The sequence below is a fragment of the Vipera ursinii genome, assembly GCF_947247035.1.
Source record: "Vipera ursinii genome assembly, chromosome: W".
Lineage (NCBI taxonomy): Eukaryota > Metazoa > Chordata > Lepidosauria > Squamata > Viperidae > Vipera > Vipera ursinii.
Window position 1 is genome coordinate 39,512,415 of NC_139522.1, and position 14,966 is coordinate 39,527,380.

The window sequence follows — 14,966 nt, forward strand, 5'->3', positions numbered from 1 at the left end:
GCAAAGTTCAACTGCAGAGCAATATATCGGGGTTCTTTGGCTCCTCTCTTTTGGTTGGTTGGCTTTTTGTTTTGCAGTGTCCCCGGCGCTGCTGTTGAGACTACTTTCCACTCCTGGGGCTCTCCAGAAAATAGTTGCTGAGAAGCCTACTCAATATGTGCAAACACCGAGGTGACTGCAAACGCAACCAAAGCTCTCCTTGACCGCCACCACCCCCTCCTTCTATTCCCACTTCTTTTCCTCCCCTCCTTTCTGCTGGAAGCCACACTCCCTTTACTCCTCTCCCTCCCCACCACCTCGTGATCCTATTACGCAGGCTCAGAACACTGCCCAATCTATAACAACAAACTCGTTACACCGCGTTTCAATGATGTCAGAGTAGCTCTATGGTCGCGCATCACGGCTCCTCCTGGGGTGACCAAACCTCTCCGTGACGCCTCACCCCATTGGTCTGATTCGAAATTCGACCCGTCATGATTGACCTTGGGAGCGAGAGGCTATTTTTAGAAGGGTATATAAAGCTGGAAGCTACTCGGAGTGTAAGCTTTTACTTGTTTGTTGTGGTGGGGCTGAAGTTGTTGCAGAACTGTAAGTAACATTGAGAGGCGCTGCTAAACCGAGCATGGAGCGCTGGAGAGTAACTGAAGGTGTTAAACAACTTGTACAAGCTACAGTAAGCTTTTATTATTATTATTTTTAAGTACATTATGACATCTGGGCTGCAAAAATCCGAACGACTGCTAGATCACAGAAAGAAGATGCGGGGAGATCTTTATCCTGCTGTTGTAGAAAGAAGAGACTCACGCCAGCTCTTCAGGAAAGGAAAGGTTTATTGCACAGGTTCAGAGGGCTTAAACAAAGCAAAGGGTCTGAACCCCGAGGGGTGTATGAACAAACATATTTATACCCCCTTATTTCATGGTTGTACATTGTTCCTTATATGGTTAAATTTTACACATTCTTATCAGAAGACAGTTTGCATAAGACAGTTGCAGGGGAATACGTGCAGCTACGCTAACAGGATTATGGCTAACTTGATCACCTAAGGACAGGAATAGGTTTGTTTACACAATGACTTTAGTACACTTCCTCTTTATTCCCCCCTTTTGAGACTTATCTCAACTTGTGACGATGAGTCTCAACAGAGGTTGTCTTTGGTTTGTAACCTTTCATATTCCCACATTGCCATTACCTGTGCAGTAGCTTTTCTTTCAACAACCAAAGCTAAGCTATTGGATACAGTTTTTATAAAAATAGGCAAGATACAAGGAATCAGCACACATCCTGCAGCTATCAGTACTATAAGAGCCACGATGGCTTGTAACCCTGGAAGTTTGGGAAACCATCCACTGAAAATCTCTTGGAAATTAAAACCCTTCCAGGTTTGATCTGCATTGTGGGTCAATTGCCTCATTTTGGTGGTTAATTGTTTGATTACCTGTCAAGTTTCATCAATTTGAAGACAACAATTTAAAAGATTGAATTTTCCACACACTCCTCCTTCTTTTGTCAATAAGTAATCCAAAGCCAATCGGTTTTGATAGACTGCTGTCCGGATTTTATCAGTGGTTACAGCTAACAAGTTTAAAGCTTTATCTAGGCGTTGCCCTGCCAGATCCACAACAGCCTGCAGTCTAATTATACGGTTTATCATATAGATTGGTGTTCTGTAACCGTAAGTGCCATCCTCTGCCCAGGTTGCCTGGGCATACACACACACTATCCTCTCTGAATCCCACAAATCGCCCATTTTCTCATAATAATCGGATTCTCTACAAGGGAAATTAGAGAAAACTGTGTCAACCTGTCTTTTTCTTTGGTTTCCCATTTGATCATAGACTGGAACACCAAGCACCTGTCGTGACCGTATTGGCAAAAGAAAGAATGAGGGCTATATCCAACCCAATACACATGATCCTGACCAATTCTTAGGCAAAACCTCATAAGCAAAGGTGCCACATATCCAGTACATGTCACTGGGGGCTACCCATTCCTCTTTCTCGTTGGAGTTCAGAAAGGGCATGATGGTCATATCAAAATTTAAAGGCTCAGAGGCATTTCCCAGAGATGTCCATACTTTATACCAGACATGTCAAACACAAGACCCGGGGCCCGGATCCGGCCCACGAAGTGGTTTCATGTGGCCCGCAAAGCCATTCTGGAAACAGTGAGGGAATGGCCCCTGCTGCCTTGGCCCTGGCCCAGGCCGGTCAGGAGCCAATGTACAATTTCATGGTGGCCGTTATGCTTTAACACATTCAGTCTTAGCTCCACAAGGACATCTGGAAACAGCAAGCGACCAGCCCCTGCCGTATTGGCCCTGCTCCCTGGGCGCGTGCTGGGCAGGTATCACTCTTTGTGAGGAATGAAGAAATGCACCATCACCTGGAAGTGGCCAACACATGGCCCTGCCTACTTCGGGCAGGCTAGGGGCTGGGCAGCATTGCACTTTTCTTCAGATTCATGCCACCCGGCTCAGCCTCTCGGCACTGTGAGAAGAACACCCTGCTGCCTGCCCAAACCAGGCGGGCTGGGGCCTGGGCAGCATTGCACAGGTAACATTGACTCTCATGCTGCTCATGGCATCCGCTCCCCCAGAGCCTACCAAGCCGGATATGTGAAGTAGGCAAGGGCCATTTGCTGGCCACTTCCAGGCGATGGTACATTTCTTCATTCCTCACATAGGATGACACTTCCCCAGCTGCATTTCTTGCCTGTTTTTCTCCCTCCCTCATCTCAATTATTTTCCCACCACTCTTAGGAAGGAAGGAAGGAAGGAAGGAAGGAAGGAAGGAGAGGGAGGGTCTGAGGGAAGTCCTGCCTTAGACCTTCCCTGCTGCCCTTTCACCATCCCCTTGCCCCCTCCTCCTGGCCTATCCTGGGGGGTTTCCCCATCCTATTGCTAAGGAACCTTTGGATACAAAGCCAGGTCTCCTCACATGGAGAGGGAGTGGGTCTCCCTCTTGACTTTGCTCTCATACCCATCATGAGCAACCTGGCTAAGGAGAGCAAGCACAGCAGCAGCAGCCTTGAGGAGGACATAAGTGCAGCTGGGCGCCCCCTTGGGGAAGTGGGGCTGGGCTTAGTGCCACGAGTGCTTGAGGGCTGGGCCGGGTATTTGACCTCTGCACCACCATCCAGCCCCGCCCCCCCGCACATGGTCTGAGAGGAACAGTGAGGCTCCTCCAGTGGACCATGCCTTGGCATTTGCCCCGGTCCCATCTCCTTCTGCCAGAGATCCTCAGATCTGTCCCACTCTTGCCCGGGCTCCTATAGGCACCCTTGACGCGAACAATGTAGAGCTGGCCATGCCCACCCAGTAGGCCACACGGACTCCAGCCATGCCCACCCAGTAGACCACGCCCACTCTGGCCACACCCACCCGGCCCCCTGAGCGTAACTGCAATGCTGATGTGGCTCTCAATGAAATTGAGTTTGACACCCCTGCTTTATACCGTTCATCCCATTCCCCCAAACAGATAAGATCTCCCACTGGCCAATCCCCTTTGCGTGTAAAGCAGTTTCGGCCAACCAGATTTGTTGTGAGAGTCCACACCATGCCATATATATGCGTTTTTTGGGTGATGTTACCTGCCCTTGTCATGTTGTTATATATTTCCGGGTTTGCCTCTATCGTCTCCCATGGCCACTGTTCTCCCATATTCGTTCCTCCACATACAAAACAATTCTTTACAAGTCAGGGCTTCCGCTATTTCCTCTGCTAATGACAGAAATAGGTTGGTTGCTTTCACAGAAACCTCGAATTGGTCTTTTAATTGCTCCAGTCGGGCTAAGGTGTCGTATACTGACCATCCTAGAGATTTCTGTTCTCCATCATAGAGTACCTGTTTTACGATTGTGATATAAGTCTTTGGATCCTCCCCTGTTCCATCAATTCCTATGGCATACACGTATCGACTAGGCATCTCTCGGCTGACTTCTAGTACCACTTGATTACTCTGAGCCACTCGGTGGACACTAGTCAAGTACTTGCACCCCTGATATCCTCCCCCAGTATATTCACAAACACATTCCCACCCTGAGCAGGCTGTTTTTCCAGCATATCCTGCACAGGGAAGATATGCATGTCCATCTGTGATCCATGAGCCCTTTGTGTCACATAAATACTTATGATTGTGCCAATATGTTTTTCTCCAACTGTCATCCCCACATGTTATGGCTTTTCTCCCCGAGGGGCTTCGATCCATGGCCTGGCAGAAATCAATAGCGATCTCAGCTCTCTGGCTCCCAGTTTGTAACACCAGGGTTGAGTTAAGGTAGTTGCTTGGCCCCACCCTAGCCTCATAAAACAAACCTGCATAGATTGAGAAGTTAAGCCTAATTGGGGGTCTCAGGGTTGTAACATATCTTTTTTTCCTCTTGTGAACACAGGGAATACATAGTCTTGTTATGTAGACATGTGATCCCCTCTGGTTTACAGCTGATAGGCTTTTGGGTATGATACACCAGAGTATTGATCATTTGGGTCCCATGCCTTGCCTTGGTTGTACAGGCATCACAGGCGTCAGTTTTGGTCCCGTTTCCTTGGTTACCCTTAACTTCCTTTGAAACATTGTTACATGCGGCAGCAATACAATACACCCATAGCAACAGTAAACCTTTCTCCATTCTTCTCCCGTGCGTAGAAAGTCAGCGTCTGGAGTGACTTAGCAGGGGTCTTCACTACTGTGCGTAGAGGAACCTATTGCCGGTAACGTTCCAGCAGAGTAGCCTTTCAGCGAGTATACTAAAGCTTCATATATAAGATGAGCTGCCGTAACAAATCATATATCACTTGCGTTTGAACGTTAACTTTGTGGGAGCCACTGGATCTTTAGACACCACCCATTCAGGTTCAGCTGCTGCTTTGACCCTTGTCCAGTGGATTTGGATTCTGCAATCTTGACAGCAAGAGGAGAGGACATAATAACATACGGCCCTTTCCATCTCCCTTCTAGCTGTTCCCGCTTCCAATGTTTCACCCAGACTCTATCTCCAGGTTTGAAGGGATGACACCTTGTCACTATTCTAGGAGGGGTTTGCTCCAGCACATAACCTCAAAGCTTTTCAACCTGTTTATTGAGCTCTTGTACCATCTCCATGTTCCACACTCCCCCCTTATGTCCCAAATCTGACCATCCCGTCAGGTTTTGTCATAGAGTGGGAGGATGACCAAACATCAACTCAAACGGGGACAATCTGTACTGTTTTCGTGGTGCACACCTCACAGAATACAGTGCTAAGGGCAAAGAATCAGGCCACTTCAAATGGCTCTCAGCACATATTTTAGTAATTTTCTCCTTTAAAGTGTGCTTCATTCGTTCCACCTTAGCCTCCGACTGGATGGAACGCACTGTGAAACCTCCATTTAGACCCTGTTGCTTGAGCTATAGCTTGGTTAATATGGTGGACAAATTCAGGGCCATTATCTGAAGAAATGAAAGACGGACTCCCAAACCTGGGAATTAGTTCTTTCAGCAGTATTCTTGCAACCTCCATAGCCTGTTTGGTTTTTGTAGGGAATGCTTCAGGCCATCCGGTATACATGTCAACAATCACTAACATAGCCTTATATAGTCCACTCTGTGGCATATCAGTAAAATCTATCATTACAGAGTCCATTGGAAAATATGTCATCGGTATGGTTCCTGGTGGCAAGAGGGGCCCTTGCCGGGGATTGACCCTTGCACATGTTGTACACTGAGATGTTATGCGCGCTGCCATGCCTGCGAGTCCATCGATGAAATAATCCCTTCCCAATGCCATTTCTAGTCCTGTCTTCCCCATATGAGCAGCATCATGGGATGCTTGAACCAACGTCCAGGCCACAGAGGCTGGCACGAAGATGCGTTTGTCTGGTAACAGATACCAACCATCCTTAACAGTTGCTTTGAGGTTGTTTACTGTCTTTATACATTCTTGCTGAGAATATGTTGGCTTTATTTCAGCAGACAACACTCCCAGATCCATAGTCACATGTATTGACAGATCCAGTGTAGCCCCTTTCTTCTTAGCCACACGTTTTGCTTCCAGATCTGCCTTCGTATTCCCAATAGCCATCTTATCACTTCCTCTCTGGTGTCCCTTACAGTGCATTACTGATACTTTCGTTGGTTTTTTAACTGCATCAGTGAGGCGCAGAATTAAATGTCCATGCTGTATCTGTTTGCCCGCCGAGTCTCTAAACCCTCTTTCCTTGTAAACAGCACCATGTGCATGCAACGTTAAGAAAGCATACTTGCTATCTGTCCACACGTTCAGTGTCCTTCCTTCAGCTGACTCTAGCGCTCTAATAAGTGCCCACAGTTCCGCCAACTGCGCACTATGTCCAGTCCCTAGAGGACCACTTTCCACAACATCATCATCATCTACAATGGCATAACCTGCAACCCTCCGTCCTTCATGCATATAACTAGAGCCATCTGTATACCAATTAAGCTCAGCCTGTTGAAGAGGGATATCTGACAGATATGGCCGACGCATAGACACTGTCCAATACTTGCAAACAGTCATGTTCCAATTCAGTCTCTATGGGCAGGAGGGTGGCTGGATTCAATCGATTAGACACTACCAATTTAACTTGTGGATTCTCGATCATCGTTGCTAGGTATTTAAAAAGCCTTTGATTGCTTATCCATAAATGTCCCTTATTATCCAGAATAGACTGAACAGCATGAGGAGTATGGATGTTAACAGGACACGAGAAGGTTAGCTTGTTACAATCCTGCAAAAGGAGCGCTATAGCTGTTAAGATCTTTAAACAATGTGGCCACCCTTGTGCCACAGCATCCAGCTTTTTGGACAGATAAGCCACTGGTTGCTGCCACTGCCCCAATTGCTGTGTCAACACTCCTAATGCAACATTCTTTTTGGTATCTACGTACAGATTGAAAGCCTTCTTGAAATTAGGTAAGACCAAAGCTGGTGCTGCTGTAAGAGCAAGCTTAATGTCCTTAAAGGCCCTTCTTTGTTCTCCTCCCCACTGAAAAGGTTCAAAGTCACCCTCCTTTGTAGCTGTATAAAGCAGAGCTGCCATCAGTGCAAAATTAGGTATCCAGATCCTACAAAAACTAGCCAACCCCAAAAAACCTCGCAGTTGCCTTCTGTTTGCTGGTTCAGCAATGGCTAGAATCACATACTTCCTTTCTTGTCCTAGGGCTCTCTGACCATGCTTAATATTATAATAATAATAATAATAATAATAATAATAATAATAATAATAATAATAATAATAATAATAATAATAATAATAATAATTTTATTTGTATACCGCCCTTCTCCCGAAGGACTCAGGGCGGTGAACAGGGCAATAAATACTAAAATACAAAAATACAAAAATTAAGAAAAGATTAAACATAATGCCCAATACAATACAACAATAAATACAATACGTTAAAAGCAATAATAAAACCCAAACCCATCAGACCAGGCCGGCTTGTTCAAACAAGTAGGTCTTTAGATCACATCGGAAGGAGCGAAGGTCGGGCGCCATCCGGAGCTCAACCGGTAAGCGGTTCCACAAATCCGGCGCACCCACAGAGAAGGCCCTCCCCCTGGGGGCCACCAGATGGCATTCTCTGACCGGTGGCGCCCTGAGGAGGCCCTCTCTGTGGGAGCGCACTGGGCGGAGGGAAGTTGATGCAGGTGCTCCCTAAGGTACTCCGGACCCATGCCATGTAGGGCTTTAAAGGTCATTACCAGCACCTTGAATCTCACCCGGAAGACAACTGGAAGCCAATGCAGCTCACGGAGCAAAGGTGTAACATGGGAGTATCGGGAGACTCCCAACACGACTCTCGCGGCTGCATTCTGCACCAGTTGGAGCCTCCAAGTGGTCCTCAAGGGCAGCCCCATGTAGAGAGCGTTACAATAGTCTAACCGAGAGGTCACGAGTGCATGAGTGACCGTACGCAAGGCATCCCGGTCTACATAGGGCCGCAACTGGTGCACCAGGCGAACCTGGGCAAAAGCCCCCCTAGTCACAGTTACTAAATGATCTTCAAAAGAAAGCTGTGAGTCTAGGAGGACTCCCAAGTTGCGGGCCCTATCTACAGGGGGTAATAACTCACCCCCCATAGAAAGAGATGGAATATTCTGAATTTCCCGAGATGCCGGTACGCACAGCCACTCAGTCTTGTCAGGGTTGAGCCGAAGCCTGTTCCTCCCCATCCAGACCCGAACCGCCTCCAGGCAACAGGACATCACGTCGAGGGCATCACTGGGGTGGTTTGGGGTCGAAATAAAAAGCTGGGTATCATCAGCATACTGATGATACCCAACTCCAAAACCACGAATGATCTCACCCAGCGGCTTCATATAGATGTTGAACAGGAGAGGCGAGAGGACCGACCCCTGAGGAACTCCACAAACGAGAGGCCTCGAGGCCGACCTCTGCCCCCCTGCCAACACCGACTGCGAACGTCCCAGGAGATAGGAGGAGAACCACTGAAGAACTGTGCCTCCCACTCCCAATCCCCTGAGACGCCGCAGCAGGATACCATGGTTGATGGTATCAAAAGCCGCTGAGAGGTCTAATAGGACTAGGACAGAGGAGTATCCCCTTTCCCGAGCCCTCCAGAGATCATTCACCAGAGCGACCAATGCCGTCTCCGTGCTGTACCCAGGCCTGAAGCCCGATTGGTACGGGTCTAGATAATCAGCTTCATCCAGGACCAGAGGGAGCTGATGCGCCACCACGCTCTCAACAACCTTCACAAGAAAGCGAAGGTTGGAGACTGGACGAAAGTTGTTTAACACAAGTATCTTACTTTCTGCTTTACCAATTGTGCCTTCTTTCTAGACACCCGATAACCACATTTCAATAACAGAAGCAAAAGGGTTCTCGTATTTTCCCAACACAAGTCCTCTTTCTTGCCTGTTACCAAGACATCATCTACATACTGTAAAACTATATCCCCAGGTTGCCGGGGTACATAATGCTGCAAGTCCTTTCCTAGGGCAGTGCCAAATAAGGTGGGTGAATTTTTAAACCCCTGGGGAAGCCGAGTCCATGTATATTGCCTCATTACAAAAAGTTACATCAGTCTCACACAAAATAGTATACATAGAAATAATTGGATTACTCAGGTGCCTATGAGATCACACAAAAACAAGGTAGCATAAGATGTATGTGAAGGCTTTATCATAGCGTTTCCCAAACCTCCCACATGCCAGCCCTCCCATGAGCCAGGAGAGTGTGCTCTCACTGTAACTCAAGTGAAGGCCAAGCTAAGGGGGGGCCCGGAAAAGCAGAAGGGTGAAAAACCAAATTCTTGAGAAGCCAAATTCTGGCCGTTCCCACATGTCTCCTTTTTTGTGTAATGACAGAAGCAGAATGTTTGAGATAAGCTTGCATAATGTGTAAATCTTTGGTGTTGAAAGTAGAGGTGAGGGATTGCTTAACGAATGGCACAATGCTAACAAAGAGGGAATGCATTGGATACAGTAATACAAACTAATCAATATGACTATAGTTAAATACCATAAACAAATAAATGTTTAAGCGAAGCTAAATCTGGTAGCCATAGAAAAAGCATTTTCCTAAGTCTATAAGTTGGAGAGCCCCCAAAATACATAGTATCATAGGTAGTAGATATATTAAAATTGTCAAAAAGAGTATAATTTTGAATAACAGTAGCTGGAGCACAGACAGGAACAATGCAAAAGCTAATAACTTCATGAGCAGAAGCAGACATTTTTTAGCAAAAATTACTCTGACTAGAAATGTTGGCCAGTTGTAGCTACAAATTGAATTGTCCTGTATTTGCTAAATCTTCATGAATTCCTACAGCTGAAGAATAAAAAAAACCAAAAAAACACAGCAACAGTCCAAGTGCTGAATTGGTGTTAAGATGAGCGATAATTGCCGACAGGAATAGTTGTAAGGTCAGAAAGGGCATCTGCGCTGAGTGTTTTTAACATTCCCCATGTTACTGGTGGCTGAGTTCCTGCTGGCCATGAAGGTCTTTTACGCCTTCATGGTGTTTCACCCACCGGGTTCGGGTTGAATGTCAGGGCTGGATGGAACTCTGGGAGCGGACTGCTCAGCCTCTGGTGCCAGCTCATGTTTGGCTTGGAATGGCTTCACACACCTGGCAGGCACCCACACCGGTCCTGTAGGAGTAAGAATAGATGCAAAACCCCTTCCCCAAGTAATCAATTCAGCTGGTCCCTTCCAGGTTGGCTCGGGCAGCTCCTTATATAGCACTCGTGGTCGTTCCAGGGAAAGCTCCTTCCTAAAATGTCTCTCTGCAGGAGTATAAGCTTGATTAGTGATAGTTAAATGATTCAAAGTAAATAGCAATACTGGAATCAAGGATTTAAGATCTGAGGGAGTAATTCCCCTTTCTTTTGAATGTTTAAACAACAAAGCTTTAAATGTACCATGTGCACGTTCCACTATAGCTTGGCCTGAGCTATTGTATGGAATGCCATGTTGGAGAGAAATATCCCAAGTTCTGCAAAATTGAAAAAAAAACATTAGAAGTATACGCAGGAATATTGTCAGTCTTTAAGACAAGTGGTCGTCCCATGACAGCCATGGCAGCAAGAAGGTGCTGAATAACATGAGAGGCAGTTTTGCTGCGAAGGGGGGTAACCCACAAATAACCAGAATAAGTATCTATGCAAACGTGAAGATAGGAAGCTGGAGAAAATTGTGGAATGTGAGTAACATCCATCTGCCAGACAGCATCAAAGGGAAAAGAGAGGGGGGAGGAAGAGCAAGGAGGACAGGCTGAGATAATATCACGAGCCTGAGAAAGTGGAATGTTAAAGGTAGCACGAAGAGATTTAGCATTCTGGTGAAAATAGGAATGTTTAGTCAAAGGGTAAGCCTCCTTAAGAAAATGGAAAACCACATCAGGAATAGTATCATGCAGGAAAGTTTGAAAAGTAAGGAATAGAGAAAGCAAGTTACAGTCCAAGAGTGGGAATAAGTAAACAAATGCAATATGGTTAAAAAGATTGTCCACAATAAGATTAAAAGGAATCAAATCATGTAATTTAAAGGCTAAAATCACTGCAGAAAGTTCAGCACACTGAGTGGATGTTTGAGAAGCTGTGAACTTAGTTTGCCATTTTCCATTTATTTGCCAAACAACCACCTCACAGGTATGAGATCCATCTGTAAATAAAGTAATAGCATCAGGAAGAGGGGTAGAAACCTGTGCAGATTGAAAAACAAAAGGTAATTCCTGTAAGAAAATCAAACGTTGGTCCTTGCGGGGGTTAAACAATACAGCTCCCACATAATCTACAAAAGCAATCACAAAAGCATTAGACATTTGCAGAAAGAAATCATGTTGATCCATGGTGCAAGGCAAATGAATGACTAAAGGATCAAAGCCAGAATATAACACCTTAACGGGAAATACATTTTTAGTATGAAAAAAACTTGGCAATCCGAAAAGAAAAGCTCTGTCAACCATAACTTTGCGAAAGGCAGAATTGATTTGATGAAGGTAATGTTGCATCACCGTGGAGACTGGAATCTGCGCACCTTGCAAAGCAATAAAAAGTGGAGGCAACAAAGCAGTAGTTAACCCTAAAAATGGTCTAGCCCAATTAAGATCTCCTAAAAACTTTTGCAATTGTACCAGAGTAAAATGAGATGGAATGCACAGAGTTGAAACAAAAGGAGAAAAAGAAGATTGAAGCATCCGATGACCTAAATATAGAAAGGGAGGTTTTATTTGAACCTTCTCAGGGGCAATGACAAGTCCCGATTTAGTCAAGATTTCCTGTAAGGTTAGGAAACAGTTAACAGGTAAAGGCTTTCCAGCAAGCAAGAAATCATCCATAAAATGGTAAGCAAAGCATTTTTTGTCTTCAGCTGGATGAACTACAGCTACAAGAGCTGTAGCTAAAAGTTTTGTCTTAGGAGTTTCAGTTTCAATGTTCTAACACAAATCAATCATCAGAGCAATAGTTGTCTCAGGTTTGGAATCAATTGCTTTCAGGGCTGTTTTGCAGTTCTGATTAGTATTTTCAAATGCCAATTGTTCCATCAGAACGTCAGCAGCAGCTTCATTTTGAGCCTTTTCAGGGAGAAGCGCTCGGGTGGAATTGCTTTGCAACCCATTTTCTGTAACACTTCCTTTCAGCTCTTTGTGTACTGCAGATGGGACAGACTTGTGAGATTTAAAAGCCCCAAATCTGATACAACTCGAAGACAAGTCTGGTTAACAAAGGCAAAGATTTATTGAAAAGAAAATTGAAAATAATAAAGAAAATAAAGAAGAAAGAAAGCGTTTGCAAACGCGGCCTCTTAGACCCTTCCCAAGTTGGATTGGGTTCAAAGAGCGCGCTGAGCAAGTTTCAAAGTAGGCATTTTATACTCTTTCACGATACATGCCATTCCTAAGAAGCTTAAGTCATTCTTTGAAGTTGTTTCCTATTTCTAAAGGGGTCCTTCTGACCATTTCCATCTATCCAAGTTATGATCTTATCTAGATCTTATCTCGTTTACTTGTAATTTCCACCTTGGTTGTAATTTCCACCTTGGGCTGATGTTCCTGTCTCTCGGAAGCTTTTTAACATTTCAAAAGAATTTGTTGATTACCATGTGTGAATTCTCTGTCTAAGCAGGAAATAGATAGCCCCACATCTTAGTGTTACATTTTATACAATTCATTGGTGTTACATTTTATACAATTTATAAAAGAATAACCTTTATTTGTTTTCCTTTAATTCCACCCTTTTTCTCTTCTACCTGAATTATTCTTTTATACTTTTAGGAATTCATCATTCCCTAATTTTTCTTCAAATTCCTGTGGAAGCAAGTTATTATATTCTGAATCTTCTTTCCCCAACCCTTGTTTTCCTACCTTCATTATTAACATTGTTTCTTTCTTCCCACTCTTTTGTTGTTATTAAAGTCATGTTCTTTTCATATAAGCAATCACCTGTACCTAAAGCATGAAACATTTGCTTTTATATAACTAATTTCCCAATATAAAGCACCTACAAAGTTGCTTGCACATAATCAAAGATACATATACATGATTACAAGCTTTCACATTTCTGTCAGTGACTTCTTTGACATATTCCTTATATGTAATATTGGACTGGGGTCTAATAATACAGTTTAGGGCCACAATGACAAAATAGAGAAGCCATTTGGTTGGACAGACCTTTTCTTTTTAAGTCAAATTAAAGTAAGAAGTGATGTTCTCTCAAACTTCACATTTGAAAATGAAACAATTGTTTGGGCCAGATCAATAAAAAAATGTCTTTGATACTGAAGGAATCTCAAATGTGGTTTCCAGTTCAGGAAGATCAACTTGAACCCATATTTGTATCTGGTTCAATTGAAAGCAAGTTCAAATGATACTGAAAAATCCATTGGTCTGGTTATCTTGAAGCACACCGGGATGCAGGAATCCTTTGATTATGCCAGGTTGGGTAGGATGTGCAAACATATTTGGCATTTAATGAGTACGCCTGTCTCCACACTTAGTCCATTTAGCTTGATTACAGTCAATAGCTTTACATGCATCAAAAAAAAAGTTTCTGGCACCTGTCCATAGGTCTGGTGTTATTCTTCCCCAAAAGGTAATGTTTGTATGTTCCTCCATATGTCCATATTTAAAGTTGTTGGTAAAGCTGCACTGTATTGACAGGAGCATAACAAGTGACCCTGTTGCACCTTTGCAAGTGGAATACGTAGTCTTGTTACAAACACAACTCCCTTTTGCCCATGGTCCTTCCTTCTACCAAAGAAGGTACGAGGGAAACAACAGTAGCAGAAGAAAAATATTGCAATACACAGTCCAGGTTCCAGGAACATGATTTTCAGGGTAGTCCAATCCATTGAGGTTTTTCTCATACTTGGATGGAAACAGTTCAACAGGCGAGGCAGGTTGAAATTTCATTTGCAGGCCGTCCAGCTGCAGAGCTTGTCACTGGAGAGGGAATGATGGGACTTTCCACGGACTCATACCTTGATTCCTTAAATCAGGAGGACTTGTCATGGTTGAGACCACTCAGGGCTGGTATTTTTAGGTGACAGTTCTTTTCACCTGAACCCACTCTCCAGGAACAACAATGGCCAGAGACAGGTGGTAGGGCAGCCTGGGCCTGTACTGAGATAGAAGAGAAAACCTACGCCAGATTAAATATTGAGTAATTTTCTACTCTTCCTCATTGACATTCTTGAAAGTAACAAAAGTCTCCCATACATCATTTGAAAGGGACAAAGACAGTTTTCCGATTGAGGCCTATATTGAAATGGCCTCAACGCCAAACTTTGTAAAGCTTTTTATTTACTTCTATTTATGGAATCAACTGCCGGTCGAGCTCCGGATGGCATCAGACCTCCGATCCTTCCGTCGCGGGTTGAAGACCCATTTATTTGAACTAGCGGGTCTGGCCTGATGGGGGTACTTGGGTTTTTTATTGGTTTGTTTTAGTATTCTGGTTTTAACTTGGGCATTAATTTAATTATTTTTTAATGTTTGTATTGGTGTTTATATTTATGCCCTGTGAACCGCCCTGAGTCCCTTTGGGAGAAGGGCGGTATAAAAATCTCAATAAATTAAATTAAATTAAATTAAATCACAGATTTGTTTAACTAAAATATAAATACAACCATACACCTCTTTTTTATCTGTAATATTTTTAACAAAAACAAAGATTTAATAGTTGCTTCACAGTTTCTATTATAGGAATGAGAGAACTTGTGAATGAAGAATGGAATGACAAACATCATACAGATATCTCCACTTTTTCAACAGAATTTGAAATTAACATTCTTTATGGCAAAAATCTCAGAAGTTTCTGATAAAGCAAACCAGTCTTTCATTTATTACACATCCTATGAGGAGTGTTCATTGTGTAGTATCACCAGCATTTATCTCTTTTTTTTCTGCTTCTGTGTTCTAGCTATTTTTTTTCTTTCTGTCTTTTCAACATCTGACTCCCATCATGCAACATCCACCTCTCACTTTCTTCTACTTTCCATATTT

At 43.9% G+C, this 14,966-nt stretch overlaps 1 long non-coding RNA gene across 1 annotated transcript in view; it reads right to left on the reverse strand.

The window, feature by feature from the left end:
• LOC310648283 overlaps positions 1-14,966 on the reverse strand; it is a 182,348-nt gene that overhangs the window by 160,740 nt on the left and 6,642 nt on the right. The window lies entirely within an intron of this gene.